The following is a 17960-nucleotide window of genomic DNA, read 5'->3' on the forward strand; positions in this document are numbered from 1 at the left end:
TTTTGGATGTAATGTCCTGAAGATATCAATTAAGTCTAACTATTCTATTGTATAATTTAGGATCTTTGTTGCCTTATTGATTTTCTGTCTTGAAGATCTGTCCATTGATGTGAGAGTGGTGTTAAAGTCTTCTACTGTTATTGTGTTCCTGTCAGTTTCTCCCTTTATGTCTTAGTATTTGTTTTATGTATCTGGGTGCTCCTATATTGGGTGCATATATGTTGACAAGTGTAATATCCTCTCCTTGTATTGATCCTTTTAGCAGTATATAGTGTTCTTCTTTATCTTTCTTTATAGCCTTTGTTTTAAAGTCTGTTTTGCCTGCTATGAGTATTGCAACCCCCATTTCTCGTCATTTCCACTTGCGTGAAATATCTTTTTCCATTCCCTCACTTTTAACCTATATGTGCCCTTTGCCCTAAAGTGGGTCTCTTGTAGGCAGCATGTTTTAGGCTCTTGTTTTTTTTATCCAATCTGCCACTCTGTGTCTTTTGATTGGAACATTTAGTCCATTGACATTTAAGGTAATTATTAATAGATATGCATTTATTTCCATTTTAAACCTTGTTTTGCCATTGATTTTATATTTCTTCTTTGTCCTTTCCTTTTTCTTTTTGTTTTTCCTTTTGTGGTTTGATGATTTTCTTTTGTATTATGCTTATGTTCTCTTATTTTTGTTTTTTGTGACTCTATTGTATGTTTTTGATTTGAAGTTGCCCTGTTTTTCGCATATGTCAACTCCTTCCTATATCTACTTGCTTTAGAGTGGTAGTCGTATAGGCTCAAACACATTCTAGAAAAAAAAATCTACATTTTTTACTCTCCTCCCCCACATTTTATGATTTTGATATCCTCTTTTGCATCTACATGTTCACCTTTTTGCTGTTCACTGTAGTTTTCATCACTTTTCCATAAATTTTTGTTTTTTGGTTTTTTTTTTAATCTGTATACTGGCTTATTTAAGTGATTTAGTTTCCAATTGTGATTTTCTCTTTCCTATAGATTCTTACTTCTTTTCTATTTAGAGACGACCTTTCAATATTTCCTTTAGGATAAGTTTAGTATTGCTGTATTCTTTTAGTTTTTGCTTTTCTGAGAAATTCTTTATCTCTCCTTCTATTCTAAATGATAATCTTGCTGGGTAGTATCCTAGGTTGCAGATTTTTCCCTTTCAGGACTTTGAATACATTTTTCCACTCCCTTCTGGCCTGCATCATTTTTGTAGAGAAATCAGCTGATAGCCTTATGAGGGGTTCCCCTGTAATTAACTCTTTGTTTTTCTCTTGTGGCCTTTAGAATCCTCTCTTTAACTTTTGCCATTTTTATTATAATATGTCTTGGTGAAAGTCTGTTTGGATTTATCTTGTTTGGGATCCTCTGTGTTTTCTGTATCTGAATATCTGTTTCCTTTTTTAGGTTTGGGAAGTTTTCAGCCATAATTTCTTCAAATACATTTTCTTTTTTTCTTTTAACATCTTTATTGGAGTATAATTGCTTTACAATGGTGTGTTAATTTCTACTTTATAACAAAGTGAATCAGTTATACATATACATATGTTCCCATATTTTTTGCATCTCCCTCCCTCCCACCCTCCCTATCCCACCCCTCTAGGTGGTCACAAACCACCTAGCTGATCTCCCTATGCTATGCGGCTGCTTCCCACTAGCTATCTATTTTACGTTTGGTAGTATATATATGTCCATGCCACTCTCTCGCTTTGTCACAGCTTACCTTCCCCCTCCCCATATCCTCAAGTCCATTCTCTAGTAGGTCTGTGTCTTTATTCCCATCTTGCCCCTAGGTTCTTCTGACCTCTTTTTTTTTGAATTCCATACATATATGTGTTAGCATACGGTATTTGTTTTTCTCTTTCTGACTTACTTCACTCTGTATGACAGTCTCTAGGTCCATCCACGACACTACAAATAACTCAATTTCACTTCTTTCTATGGCGGAGTAATATTCCATTCTATATATGTGCCACATCTTCTTTATCCATTCATCTGTCTATGGACACCTAGGTTGCTTCCATGTCCTGGCTATTGTAAACAGAGCTGCAATGAACATTGTGGTACATGACTCTTTTTGAATTATGGTTTTCTCAGGGTATATGCCCAGTAGTGGGATTGCTGGGTCATATGGTAGTTCTACTTTTAGTTTTTTTAAGGAACCTCCATACTATTCTCCATAGTGGCTGTATCAATTTACATTCCCATCAACAGTGCAAGAGGGTTTCCTTTTCTCCACACCCTCTCCAGCATTTATTGTTTGTAGATTTTTTGATGATGGCCATTCTGACCAGTGTGAGGTGATACCTCATTGTAGTTTTGATTTCTCTAATGATTAGTGATGTTGAGCATCCTTTCATGTGTTTGTTGGCAATCAAACTGGACAGCTACATGTAAAAGAATGAAATTAGAACACTCCCTAACACCATACACAAAAATAAACACAAAATGGATTAAAGACCTAAATGTAAGGCCAGGAACTATAAAACTCTTAGAGAGGAAAACATAGGCAGAACACTCTATGACATAAATCACAACAAGATCCTTTTTGACCCACCTCCTAGAGAAATGGAAAGAAAAACAAAAATAAACAAATGAGACCTAATGAAACTTAAAAGCTTTTGCACAGCAAAGGAAACCATAAACAAGATGAAAAGACAACCCTCAGAATTGGAGAAAATATTTGCTAACGAAGCAACTGACAAAGGAGTAATCTCCAAAATATACAAGCAGTTCATGCAGCTCAATAGCAAAAAAACAAACAACCCAATCCAAAAATGGGCAGAAGACCTAAACAGACATTTCTTCAAAGAAGATATACAGACTGCCATTTGTTTATTTTTATTTTTGTTCCTCTTCCCTGAAGAAACACAACCAGAAAGTTATTGCTAAGACCGATGGCAAAGAACATACTGCCTGTGTTTTCTTCCAGAAATTTTATGGTTTCAGATCTCATAGTCAAGTCTTTAATCCACTTTCAGTTGATTTTTGTGTATGTAGTGAGGTAGTGGTCATTTCCCTCTTTGGCACATGGCTGTCCAATTTTCTCAACACTAATTATTGAAGGGATTATCCTTCTCCATTGTATATCCTTTGCTCCTTTAGGTGAGACTCCATTTTTATAATTTCCTTTAGTTCGTTAGACAGCTTCCTTTTGTTATTTGAACATAATTTAAATAGCTGATTTAAAGTCTTTACCTAGTAAGTCCAATAACTAGATTTCCTCAGTAACAGTTTCTATTAACTGCTCTTTTCTCTGTGTGTGGGCCATACTTTGTTTCTTTGCATATCTTGTAATTTTTTTATTGAAAAGTAGAAATTTTAGATAATATCATGTGGCAATTCTGGGAATCAGATTATTCTCCATCCATCAGTGGTTTGCTGTTGTTGCTGTTTATTATTTTTGTCATAATTGTTGCTGCCGTTGTTTGTTTTCTTAGTCACTTTCCTGAACTAATTTTGTAAAGTGTGCTTTCTCTGTCATGTGTGACCACTGGAGTCTCTGCTCAGTTAGTTTAGTGGTCAGCTAATGGCTGAACAGTTAAGTGCCTTTGACCTATAAGCATCCACACCTCTTCTGAGACACTATGTGCATGTTGGAGAATGGCTTCAACGCTCAGGCAGGCAGTTTACAACTCTCCTTAGCCTTCTCTTTTTTTGCCTGTGCAGAGTTTCAAAATTGGCCAGGGCAATGAGCGTAGGGCCTTTTTGGAGGTTTCCTGGGTTTCCACAAATCCCTGTGCCTACACATAGGTGTAGATCGCACAAACACGCTGGAGGTTTCTAATGCTTTCTATGGACATCTCCTCCCCCAACTTTTCCTTTTAATTGTATTTGGTCATCTTCTCATTTGTCCCAATTGTAATTGCTGTCTTGGGTAGCTGCAATGTTAAACAATTACAATTGATTATTTTCAACAAATGCCAGGGGAAAAAGGCTGTACTTATTGAGTGAGCTGAGTCAGGTCAAATAAAGACAAGCCCTGTGAGTTGGGGTTTCCAAGGAACTACCAGTCAGGTAAAATAATGACAGCTTTCTAGAAATAGGGTTTTCGTTGACCTCTAAACCCATTCTCCTCCCTTCAATGGCTGCTAGGCTGCTAGTCTGCCCCTGTGATTATAGAGCTGTTGGTTTGCAAGTCAACCATTGTGGGAGAGAGAGGGAGGTGAATAGGACAAGTTTAAAATGCCACAAAGCTAGCTATTCTTACCAAGGGTCAGTCTTTTTCTTGAATAAACACCCATTAATTGTTGCAAGCCCTTGGTTAATTTCCAGAGTTCTGAAATATTGATTTTGACCATTTATCCTGTGTTCTTACTGTTTTTATGGATGGGTACATTTTCTGGGCTTCTTACTTTGCCATTCCTTCTGACATCATCAGTAATATCTTCTTGGATCTTCCAGTTCAGCCTGACTGCAAGCTTAATGCAGCTCAGTGACCTGAGTGAGCATCTCATGAAGCAGAACCATGTGGATAAATCCTGTGCCTTTTTCTAACTCAGAAAATCATGAGAAATAATAAATTGTTGTTTTTAAGCCACTAAGTTTTGCAGTGGTTTGTTACAAAGCAAAAAATAATGAAAACTGGGCTTCCCTGGTGGCACAGTGGTTGAGAGTCTGCCTGCCGATGCAGGGGACGCAGGTTCGTGCCCCGGTCCGGGAAGATCCCACATGCCGCAGAGCGGCTGGGCCCGTGAGCCATGGCCGCTGAGCCTGCGCGTCCGGGGCCTGTGCTCCACAACGGGAGAGGCCACAACAGTGAGAAGCCTGCGTACCGCAAAGAAAAAAAAAATGAAAACACCTTTTTCCTCACTTTCTACTTAGGATTATAGTCATATAGGTACCTGTCACATTTCATCATGAGATTGCAAGCTCTTTGAAGGCAAAGACAACATTTAATCCATCTTTGTACCACCCACAAAGCATAAGTACAGTGCCAACAGGGCAGTCTATAACTATTTGTTAAATGAGTGGAGTGAGCGATCCAGCAAATGAAACATTTTGATATGATTCCTTAATCCTTCATAAATAAAACTAAATATAATTATTTTAGAAAATTAAAAATGTAACTAAAATATTGAAAATATTTTATATTCCATGAAAGGTTTCTTCTGTGACAAAAATAATAAAACAAAATAATGTTATTAATATTAATAATGTTTTAATAAACATAGTCTTAAAATAATACATTGAAATAAATTTAGTTATGTTTAAAGAAAAATTATTTTTTCTTAGTCTAAGTTTATAATGGATGAAAATCCTTATAATTACTATATTTCCCTTTCAGAAATTGATATTCTGCTTTTGAGGCCAAAAATGATTTTGCTTGCCTAGACTGTAATTTTTGAAGAAAATATTTTGTATTTTAAAAATAATACAACATGTATCTACTCTTACAGACTATGTTTTTTGTTTATATCACACAAGCACAAACACTTAACGTGACACAGAATAATTTCTCTGCATCTTGCCAAAGTTTCTATTATAAAAGACACCATATTGGATTACTGGTCTGTTACCAGAGAGATAAAATGACAGCTTGCAGTGTCTAAGATATCCATGCTTGAATATTTTTGAATAGAGTGTAATTTCCTATAAGAAATTCTATCCTTTGCTTATTCAGTGATACTCCCATTAAGAAAAATACTGTTGAGACTTACTTGCCAAAGTCATTCATAGGTATATTGGGCTAGAAATTCACAATGGGATATTTCCTACCTCCCTCCATTTTATACACATTGTACCTAGTTCAAGACTGTAAATGAGAAGTTCATCCACAGAAATTAATATTAACCTACATTTGAAGAGCTCAAAGTTTAGTGAAATATAAGTATAGTTAATCCTTTATTTCCTATTGTCTACTTTTCTTCACATTAATGAAAGTCACCTAAATATTCATGGACAGGTGAGAGCAGAGGTATGCCAAATTAACAAAATGTTCAATGTAAAAACAATTTTTACAAAATATGACTAAGTAAAAGTCATAGAGAGCCAAAGTAAAGTCATTCCAAATTACCCACAGGAGCCCAGGACATTTACTGCCTCTGGAGTCCTCCTTACACTAGCCCACTGAGAGTTCTAGATATAATCCGGAGTGTCTCTGAAGCCTTGTAATTCACATATTTTAGACTCTTTTGAACCTGTAATTTATTTCAATGTTAAGGAAAATCTAAAATTTAGTTTCCAACAGCTCTCTGATATTCTCTATGTATAGCAGCCCTCAGTTCGATCGTAAAATAGAAGGAAATGCTCTAAAACTATAGAGGAAGTGGTGGAGGATCAAAAGCGGGGTTCCTTATAATGACCAGCTATGGAAGAATGCCCAGATCTGAGGCTCTGACCTCAGTACAAAATTTCGTAAAGATCCTTACATTACCGTGCTTCCCTCTTGGTATTAAAATTAAGAGGTTTTTATGCAATCAGCATAAATTGTAGGAGTGATCTTTTTTTTGAAAGCACTACTATTTTCAGTTTAGGAAAAAATAATCCTAACCTTTAAAACAACCTATAAATTAACCTTATATTCTTTTTTTTTTTTTTTTTTTTTTTGCGGTACGCGGGCCTCTCACTATTGTGGCCTCTCCCGTTGCGGAGCACAGGCTCCGGACGCGCAGACTCAGCGGCCATGGCTCACGGGCCCAGCCGCTCTGCGGCATGTGGGATCTTCCCGGACCGGGGCACGAACCCGCGTCCCCTAAATCGGCAGGCGGACTCTCAACCACTGCGCCACCAGGGAGGGAGGCCCCCCTAACCTTATATTCTTAAAGGACAGAGATGAGGGAGAATTAACACAAAAACATTATTTTTACTACTATGGGAGGTTAAAAATAAGTCATAAAATCTATAAGCCCCAGCCTATAGCCTTCATAATAAGTCACTGAGCTGTTAAGTAAGAGAAGATGAGAAACTTCAAATGAAAATACACTTTTTCCAATACTTTCTCCACATGCTTCAAACAGAATATTTAATTACAAAGTACTAGTAACTATATTTGTGGAGTCAGATAAAAGTTAACATCTTATTAACCATAGGGATTTACTGTATAGGACTCTAAGAATGGATTGTATTTGTCTAAATAGCATAATAACTACATTCTCTAGATCTTTTTTTCCCACTTGACTAACGAAAAATACTTTCCTGATCAGAATTTATTTAAAATCATTAGAAAATACAAGGATTTCCCTGGTGGTCCAGTGGATAAGAATCCACACTTCCACTGCAGGGGGGCATGGGTTCAATCCCTGGTCAAGGAACTAAGATCCCACATGCCACGTGGTACAGCCAAAAAATAAATAAGTAAATAAAAGCAATAGAAAATACAAATAAAACGATGATGTCTATAAGGCATCTATATTACAGGAAAGATCTTGGCCTAAGATGAAGTATTTAATCACTGTGTGTGTGTATACTTGTTATTAAATATTCAATGGAACTCTGCTGTCTGTTGTATATGTGGTATGGACTCAGAGATACTCACATTCTCCCTAACTATGAAGTACTTTCACTGACAAGCCCAAACACTTAATACTCTACTATGAGAGAGCTTTCTTCCTCTCTGGAAAATGTGTTTTATAAACACAAGCTTTGTTACCATTAAAATAGTCCCTAGAAACCAGTCACGCATTACTTAACAAATTGTCTAATAATTAATCCTGTCCTTGGAAAGCAAAGAACAGGGAATCTCTGGGGATTGCTGTAAAGCATGGAAGTTTAAATGGGGAAGGCACAGCGAGGGAGGAATAAGGTCAGAGCAGGAGGCACCCCTAAGTCAGGCCGACCAAGATGAGATGCCACTGTTGTGAGCCCTGGGCAGCAAATGTGTCCCGTGAAGGCACTGAAAGTTTGGGAGGAAGGTTCCAGAAGGAAGGAGGTGAAAAGGGCAGAGGCAACCAAGATAAACCTTGACTACTGCCCTTACCTGTACTGTGGACTCACACACCTAAATTGCCACTTGTCATCTCTACCTGGATGTTAAAGGCAAGTCTAAATAAATAACTGAAATTGAACTTTTTGCTTCCTACCAAACACATCCCTTTACAAGGATTCCGCATCTCAATAAAAGACATGACTATTCACCCAGGTGCTCCAGCCAAGTACCTAAAAGTCATACCTGATTCTTGCCTTTCCTTTATGAACTCCAATCCCATCCAACTCATCAGCAAGTCTTACTGTGTCTACCACCAAATGGATCCCGACTCTGTCCACTTCTCTCCAGCTCCACCTTCACTCCCCATCCCAAGCTGCCACGTCTTGCCCCGGACTCTTGTTACACGTCCTGATTGCTCTCCCTCTTTTCCCTCCCTTGAAGTATAGCCTGCACACAGCGGTCAGAATGAGCTTTTTAAGTGAAAATCAGACCAGGTCCCTCCCTTACTTATCACCTTCCTACAAGGCCCCGTGGCTCCTAGAATGAAACGCACATCACTGATGACGGCTCACAAGGAAGGCCTAGTGCTCTGACCCCTGCCTTAGTCTGCCACATCGTGTCCTATTCCAGTCTCTGTGTGGCACCCACGCTCCAGTGGCAGTGACCTGAATTTTGTTCCTTGAACACCTCATTCTATTGAGGTCTTGGGCCTTTGTACTTCCTGATTCCTTCCTGGGAAGGTTGTTCCCAGGAGTCATCACATGGACGCTTCTCCTCACTATTCAGGTCTCAGCTCTAATGTCCCTTCTCTGAAAGGTCTATAGTAATACAACACTTGCTCTGTTTTATTTCCTTCATAGGTTTATAAAAGCCCAACTTTTTAAAAAAATGTATTAGTTTCCACATGTATTGCCTGTTCCCAGCCACTAGAATGTGATTTCCATGACAACAGGGGCTCCGCCAGACTCCTTGCTCTAAATCAAGCATCTAGACCAGTCCCTGGCATATAGGAGGTGCTCATAAAAATGTGTTCCATTCATGGAAAATCCATGATGATGCCTATGACCGGTCCTGGTAGATATCAAACACTTGTATTCAGTACGAAGTCTGTGTCACCCTGCACAACACCTTAAAAGTCAGGGCCTTATGAGACTGGGCTACATCACATTCATCATGAAAAATGCAGAAGGAAAAGCCAAGCCCTATGCAAGTCTAAAGCAGGTTAATCAAAACGTTTGACACAAGACAATTCCAGGAACAAATACAATCAGTATTCTTACTTTCAAAAAGAAGTTTAAAATCTCTACAGACTGTAGCAAAATAGAATCTCTGCTCCAAGAAGATTTCTCCAAAAGTGTCTTTGAGCAGAAGTCTCCCCATCCTTGGAAATATTTCCGTTATGAAGAAACCACACATGACAATTTCCTGTAGTCCTACACTCCTAAAGCTGAAAGGGACCTTAACAGTGATTTAGAGCAACATCTCCCTGGATAAATGAGAAATTAAAGCCACAGAAGTTAAATAACTGCCTCTGTTAAATAACAAAGCTCAGGATGGGACTTGAACTCGGAACTCTTAGTTCCGAGGTCAGATTTTTCCAGTATATCAAGTTGCTTGCGTCCTCTGGGCTAAAGATAAAGTTTGCCTCATCATTACTGACCTGACTTAAAAGTAATGTTTTGGGACTGTAAGGGAGAAAAAACTATTTTCTGAGTACTGGGTGGGGCAGGGTCGGTGTAAATAAATATAAAATATTAACGTCAAGAAATGAAAAAGTAATTAAACTGTTTAACATCATACTATAATATTAACGACAAGAGTAAATCACATTTTGGGCTCCGAGCAAAGGATTCATGATGACGTTTGCACATTCTAGGTGACCAGTAGCCCTGAGGGGTAGATTATTACAGTTCCTTCTTCTAATGATATTTTGAGCACAGATCAGGAAGTATCACAAACCACATAGTAATATCCTTAAAATGGGCATACTGTCTGTTGGGTTTTAGGAAAGAAATGTATGCTATAGAAGGTGATAACCAATCAGGAATATTTGCCCTGTATTCCTTAGAGATCACTTATTAGAGAAAAAAAAATAGGATTTTTCACCAAGCATTTTCTTTAAATGAGTACAATTGGGGGTATGTAGTGAAAAATATGAGAACAGTGTATATACTAATAACTATGTAATGTGAAGAAAAGTATGAAGCGTCTGATAAAAACTGCCTCCTTTTTTATCCTACTGGTGAGAAGTTATAAGTTGGGATTTTAATGCCTAAGGAAGAACATCAATAGAAAGGTTACCTAACTAAAAAGACAGGTAATTCCCTGAGATGTGAAAATAATGATCATAAATGTGCCTCTTTCAAGTGATTATGGAAAGAGAGAGAACCCTTAGCACTGACCCTGGCCCAGGGGTCAGTGGAAGCTTCCATCCCATTCACCCGCTGAGCTGTGGAATCCATGACTAACATAGCTATACACAAAGTTACCTTAATGAAGGGGAGCTGTCTAGTCTCTCGGGGACAGAACAATGTCAGCTGAACAAATAATGGGCATTCCTGGCTGTCCAATTAATGAGAAACCAATAAGCACTGCCTTAAGAGGATGAACTCTGCTCTTCCACACTCCCTTCCAGATAGGGAGTACTGCAAGCATGGAAGAGCCAGGGAAAATCATAAAACTTAAAAATAATGCACTCTTGGACTTCCCTGGTGGCTCAGTGGTTAAGAATCCACCTGCCAATGAAGGGGACACGGGTTCGAACCCTGGTCTAGGAAGATCCCACATACCATGAAGCAACTAAGCCCATGTGCCATAACTACTGAGCCTGCAAGCCACAACTGTTGAGCCCACGCACCACAACTACTGAAGCCGCGTGCCTGGAGCACGTGCTCCGCAACAAGAGAAGCCACTGCAATTAGAAGCCTGCACACAGCAACAAAGACCCAACGCAGTCAAAAAAATTAATTAATTAATTAAAAAAATAATAGTAATGCACTCTTTTAAAGTAAGTACATGCAAGTATTTATTGATAAAGTTGTTTTATGGTGAGATGGAGTTAGGGAGTGGATCTTATTTTTTCCCCACTATGCCCTAGTAGTGTGTCAAGAAAAATAAAGACCATAATGAAGCTCATAAATTTGTTTACTCCTCAGTATATTAAGCAATTGGCAATTTCATTGTACAACAAGTTCAATTTGATGTATCTGTTCAGTGTTCCTAAAAGAACCTTAGTTTGTCATGTGGCAAGTAATATCTCTGTTTCATGTATAGAAAAGTAAAGAACAAAACCAAACTACAGAATAAGAGAGGATTAGAAAGAAAAACCCACGACTACCAGTTTCTTTTCTGTTCTTTTACCTAACTAAATAATAAGGAATCTGAGGCAAGGAGTGCAATGTAAAAAGGAAAAAAACAAAGATGAACAAACTTTCACTATTACAGTCCTTAGAGACTGAAAAACAAGACAGCACAATTATTCTGGAGAAATTTCCTTTTGTAAGTGGTGTTCCAAAAGCCAAGTGTGATATACACTTAGAGAACAAAATGTTTAAAAAGTTTAGTTACTAATTACAGTGATTCCAGGGCTAATTCCACCAGCTCATAGCGCAAGCCTTGAAGCGAAGCCCTTTTTTTAAAAGTCTATTTTGGTAGAGCCAAAGTGAGTTTTCCAGATCATATTTAGCAAGACCAACCTTTATTTTTCTGCTTTAAAAACGAAACGGCTAAATGGAAAAAAATCTATTTTTAAATATCAAGAACTGGCTTCCAAATTAATTCTTCCATTCTAAATAAGCGTGAGGCAGGCTTTATGAAGAACTTCCGTATTTACAAGTATCAGTGGGGCCTCTGACTTGCTGAATATCTTCCAGGAAGAGAAATCTGATACAAGTTACATTTCCTGAGAGTGAAGTGAGAGATGCTTGGAGTTTATAGTAAGTCATTTCTTGCCCAGCTGACATGCACCATCACCTGTCACGTTACAAGCAGTTTGGCTCGCAGGGCCTGAAGGGTTTGTCTGAAATGCCTTCACCCCGCCGTGGGGGGCTGGGGGGATGATGTCTGAGTTCCATAGTCACAGAGACTCTGAAATCTTAGCCTTTCTGTGTTTGTCGGGGGATTCAGCCACATAGGTTGCTAATGGGAAAAGAAAGCTTGGATGGCTCTCTAATAATCTTACGCCTGTTACGATTAGCATTTGTTCATTGTGACGTTGTAAATGACTTCCCCTTGAAAATGAGCCCTCCTACTAGATGGCATTCTGATAACAAAAATCGAGGATGGACCAGAGAAGCTGCTCTTCAAAAAGGTTTTTTCACTGTCCCCCACCCCCCCAAAAAAGATAAAACAAATCCCGGGTCAAACCCCGCTCCACCCCCAAGAAGTCCTCTGAATTGTGAAGTGTCCTTCTGAGTCTGGGGGCTTGGCTTCTAATTCAGGGTCAGCCCGGGAGTCCCAGGTCGCTACCCAAAGCTGTGACTTTCCCAACGGCATATACTCAGCCTTTTTTTTTTTTTTTTTTTTCTAGAATGGAAAGTTATTCCTCCCACACCTTCACGCTTTTGAACATGGCTTTCTTGTGGTATAACTGATACACTCGGGTTTCTCTTCAGAGCCCAGAAATCTTTCACCTTTTACTTTCCTTTTTTACATGAATAAAGTTCTAACCCCTTATCCTGGCACGTAAGGCCTTTCAGAACAGCACCTCAGCTGCCCCTTCAGCTTCCTTCACCACCAGACAGTCTCTCCCCTCTGTTTACTAAGCACACGGGATTTCTCACCAGTCTGCAAATTACGTTGACCTTGAAAACCACCATGATGCCCCCTCCAACTACCACCCGGCAAATTTGTGCTCATCCTTCAAGCCTTTTTTCACATCCCCTATGAAGTTTTTCCTGGTTCCTGGAAGGGTTCGTCCGCTCTTCCAGAGTTCATCAGACCTCATATCTAAAGATTGCTACAAATTCCATAATTCCCAGACAGAAATAACTAGGATGCTGTCTTTATTTATTCTTAAATCCTCAGTGCCTGGCACATAGTGAGTATTCAATGTCATTTGGGAATTGAGTGAAATACTTGGTTAGAATTTCTTCTTTCATTGGCATCAAAGCTGAACTTAGAAATAATGGTGACTATATCATGAAATATTTTTTCCTACATAGGTCTCCTAAGCAAAGGGAATTTTATTTTCTTATCCTGGGTAAATTAGCTATTATCTGTGAAGATAGTAGAGAGGATTGCCTATATCCATATCGACGAGCTTTAGAGCCCCACAGAGGAAGGAGTGCCAAGCGTTAGTTGTTAAATACACTGTGAGAGGGAATTCCCTGGCGGTCCAGTGGCTAGGACTCAGCACTTTCACTGCCGTGGCCCGGGTTCAATCCCTAGTCGGGAAACTAAGATCTTGCAAGCCGCATGGCGCGGTCAAAAACAAACAAAAAAATTACGCTGTGAGGCTCTGTACCCAAGCGGCACTGCTTTGGAATCCACGGGACAGCTAGAGGGTCACTGAACCCATGCCACCACCCTCCAAAGCACACACACAGAGAGCAACTTTGGCCTTGAAGGCTGAGGATAAGCAGCCTTGAGCAGAGGTTGGCTGAGTCCCAGGAAGAAGCGTTTTCATGGAGGGGACCCACAGCAAAGGCCGGGTGACATGCACTGACAAGGAGATTAGGACCCAAGAGCAGAAGCATACTAAGTGAAATAAACCAGACGCAGAAGGACAAGTATTGGATGATTCCACTTACACGAGGTCCCTAGAAGAGTCAAATCACATAGACAGAAGGCAGAAGAGTGGTTGTCAGGGGCTGGTTGTAGTGCCGACCAAAATGAGGCCATGAACGAGGCGCTACCAAGCTGATGTGAGTCACATACGATAACATACGCAGCTTTGTGGCCACCATGCTTATTTTCTGATTAGCCTTGATGGCTCAGTTGAAAGAATTGAGATGATAATAAATTAGTGATTTATTAGCTGACACTATTCTTCTTGGATTCACAGACGTTTCAGAGTTTGTCAGTGAAATCATAATTGCATCTTCCTATCTGATTCTGTCTGAGGATGAGGGTTAGACTATCCAATGCTATTTTATGAAACATGGAGTCCTGTCGATCCACAAGAAAATCTGCAGAGCTGTTATAAAGCTATTCTTGGGCTTCCCTGGTGGCGCAGTGGTTGAGAGTCCACCTGCCGATGCAGGGGACGCGGGTTCGTGCCCCGGTCCGGGAGGATCCCACATGCCGCGGAGCGGCTGGGCTCGTGAGCCATGGCCGCTGAGCCTGCGCGTCCGTAGCCTGTGCTCCGCGACGGGAAAGGCCACAACAGTGAGAGGCCCGCGTACCGCAAAAATAAAAAATAAAGGTATTCTTAAGCACTAGTATAACGAAACATCATATATTACTATGGTCGATGCTCTGGTTAATTCATCAATTTAAGGTCATGCTTAAATTTGGGTTTACAACCATTATAAAAGCAGCACATTTGCCACCACTGAAGGTTAATAGCTAATTAATCCTCATAGCATTTTTATGGGGCAAATAAGATTAAAGATGACTGAAGTATGTGGTTCCATGCTTTCTTTCTTTTGTATATTCTGGAAACCTGCAGTGCACATTCCACAGATACATACATATAACCCGCACCCAAGGAAAACCTCTGCTGTCTCTTATAAGATTTGATTCTTAGGATAAAAAGACAAGTGAAGAGAGACAAAAATGTAATATATAATCCAACCATAGAAGTAGATTAATTAATGCCTGTCAAGCTGGCCTGAGTAATTACCAAAATAGGACGCCTTAATTTTATTACTTTATGATGACATCGGCATTATTATGACTCCTAAGTAGTAGACTTAACTGGTACTTCACTTCTCTCAAGGTAACTGGCATCAGGACGTTTTAAGATAAGATAATTTACATGTAATTAGCCATAATTACAAAGAGATCTGCTGTATAACATTGCACTTATAGTCAGCAATGACATATTATTCACTTAAACATTTGTTAAGATGGTAGATATGTTGAGTGATGTTTCCAAAATAAAATAAAATAACATAGATATGAATGTTGTAGAATCTATATACATAAGATCAATTACTGATACTTTTTACTTCTCCCTCCAAACTACTGAATTATATGAAATCTGAGGGAGGAAAATCACAACTTACTTAAAATTGTTGATAATATTAAATGCTTCCAAAACTGTTAAATGAAACTACTGAACTGATAATATTTCATATTATGTTACATTTTAGAAGTATTGGAGGAAGTCATTGAGAGGATTTGCCCACCAGTTGACCTGTGAGCTGGACCCGGGCAGTCAGAGGTTCCAAACCTCCTCCCCTGTCCTTGGGATGTACTTTCTGCCCACCATTCCCACGTTAGGAGTTGTTTCAAGGATGCAGCCTTGAGAGAGTAATGTGTAGCTGAGACCATCTGGACAGTGTACATGACTGACCCCCATTAAGGCCTCTACATAAACTTCTATGATTACGGTGGGTGGGTGCAGAGATTTACTGCTCTTGCCGTGCCCAAGACAAGCCTTGTATGTACGTTCCCTTGCTCAGTAAACCTGCCACCTACCAATCTGGGGGGCTCTGTCTCTTTCTTTGGTCTCTCCTTGCCCTCTGTGTATAGGGGCCAATTTCAGGTTTCACCAGGGGAACTCCCGTGGTTATGAACAAACAAGTAGCCATTTCAACCTAAAGCAATTTATTATTGGAACATATTAACATCTCTTAATTTTCTAGAAAAATATAAAAGAGGTCCTTATGATAGAGAAGTAAATATTTCTGTGCATTCTTAAAACTGTATAATACTCTCAAAATTCTTTTCTACCTAATATATAAAATTTGGCTAAACTGAATAAAAAAGAATGAAATGATGCCATTTGCAGCAACATGGATGGACCTAGAGAATATCATACTAAATGAAGTCAGAAATAGAAAGACAAATACTGTATGATATCACTTATATTTGGAATCTAAAATATGACACAAATGAACATATCTACAAAACAGAAAGACTCACAGACATAAAGAACAGACTTGTGGTTGCCAAGGAGGAGGGGGTGAGGGAGGGATGGGTTGGGAGTTTGGGGTGAGCAGATGCAAACTATTATGTGTAGAATAGATAAACAACAAGGTCCTTCTGTATAGCACAGGGAACGATATTCAATATCCTGTGATAAACCATAATGGAAAAGGATATGAAAAAGAATGTATATATATGTATAATCGAATCACTCTGCTGTACAGCAGAAGTTAACACAACATTGTAAATCAACTATACTTCAATAAAATAAATGTTAAAAAATAAAACTAAAATAAAACTTCGCTAAATTATATGATTTAAAAATTTTAGGGCTTCCCTGGTGGTGCAGTGGTTAAGAATTCACCTGCCAATGCAGGAGACATGGGTTCAAGCCCTGGTCCAGGAAGATCCCACGTGCCACTACTGAGCCTGCACTCTAGAGCCTGCAAGCCACAACTACTGAGCCCACGTGCTCAGAAAGTGTAGCTTTTATGAGAGGAGCTGTGGGCTTTGAGTCCTGCAGCCTATGCTCGAATGATAGGAGGGACACAGCTCAGTTTCTTCTTGGATCAAGGCAAGAGCAAAGTGTAGCTTTCCCTTGCACTGTGTATCTCTCCAGCAGGCTTCAGGAAGGCAAGATGAGACCCACACTTTTCCACCAGTGCAATCCCAGAGCTTAATAAAGTGCTCAGTCCATAGTAATCTCAGTAAATGTTGAATAGAAGGGTGAGCTCTGGACTAGACTGAATTCATTTCAGTGACTTATTGAATGCTACCTCTTATTCACCCTAAGCGGAACAGAAAATTCCGGGAACCCCAAAAATATTTATATAGTAAGCCACAGCTTTTATTTGTAATTGTTACAAGTTTTCAGTTAAAAACACAAAACTTAATAACAAAATTTTTAAGTATAATATCCAATGTTACTAAGGAAATTGGGTAATATGCAGAAGAGATGGATAAAACAATGATGGAACATAATTAGAAGTATATTACCAAGATCTCTAAAAATGAACTTGTAATTCTACTTTGAAAAAATCAATCTTATGAATTTTTTGGGCTCAACAAGTGTTTACTGAATGAACGGACACGTGAAAAATAAACAAAGGAGGTGATGAGTAAGTGGTGAGTCTTAACTGGCCTCTCTAGCCAGAAAAACAGAGGAAACAACTTTCCTGTATATTGTAGTGTTATTTATAATAATAAAAAGCTGAAGGTAGTGTGAAGGTCCATGTAGAAAAGACATGCCCACGGGGTGAATCATTTAACAGGAGCAAAGACCAGGGCTGATGATGCTGTGATACACACAACAGCTTTCCCCATATTTGGGAATATTTCCAAGGGAACTGTTAAGGTCCAGAGAACTTTAAAATCTCCTAAAAAACGCTATATATCTTCTAAATATTTAGAAGGATTGCTGAGGATTATTATGTATTACAAAACACAAATGAAAAGGGCTTCTACCAGCTTTTTTCTTCCATGTAAAGCCATGAAACTAAAGAGCCCTTTGCTTCCAGAAAGCAACCACCAATTTAATGAAAGGGACAGAGAGACGACTCCTCTTCACTGGAGATTTATTTGTTTGTAACAAAAGCAAAGAGGACCATATCTATCAGCTATGCCACTGTTTCTAGCTACACTATCCAAGCTCATAAAATCTTAGTAATCTGTGTTGATTATTTTTTCACACATAGTCTCATTTCCCCCCATTCTTGGGAACTGCTGCAGCTGCAAAAGCTACCCGGTCACAGGTGTCATCCTAAATCAGAGAGGCTACAGACTAGACTACAGACTACAGCCCTCCCTTCCCCCCTCTTTTCACGAATGGGCCATAGCACTCCAATCTGCTGAACTCAACAGGGCCTCAGAAGCCTTCTCAACACAGCATTCCAGATAGACATAGAACCTGAGAGATAAGGCTCTTTACCGTCCTTGAATTCAATAATAAATCAGGAATTCACTTTTCTGTGACATTTCAAATTTATATATTCAACTACTAACACATTTTTATTTAAAAACATGTTTATATACAAGCAGCCAATGAAACATA

General features: G+C 39.1%; 1 protein-coding gene across 1 annotated transcript in view; it reads right to left on the bottom strand.

Moving 5' to 3' along the window:
* Positions 1-17960, bottom strand: part of COL19A1 (collagen type XIX alpha 1 chain) — a 347142-nt gene that overhangs the window by 312156 nt on the left and 17026 nt on the right. The gene's annotated exons all lie outside the window — the stretch shown is intronic.

This window comes from Orcinus orca, chromosome 12 (genome assembly GCF_937001465.1).
Source record: "Orcinus orca chromosome 12, mOrcOrc1.1, whole genome shotgun sequence".
Lineage (NCBI taxonomy): Eukaryota > Metazoa > Chordata > Mammalia > Artiodactyla > Delphinidae > Orcinus > Orcinus orca.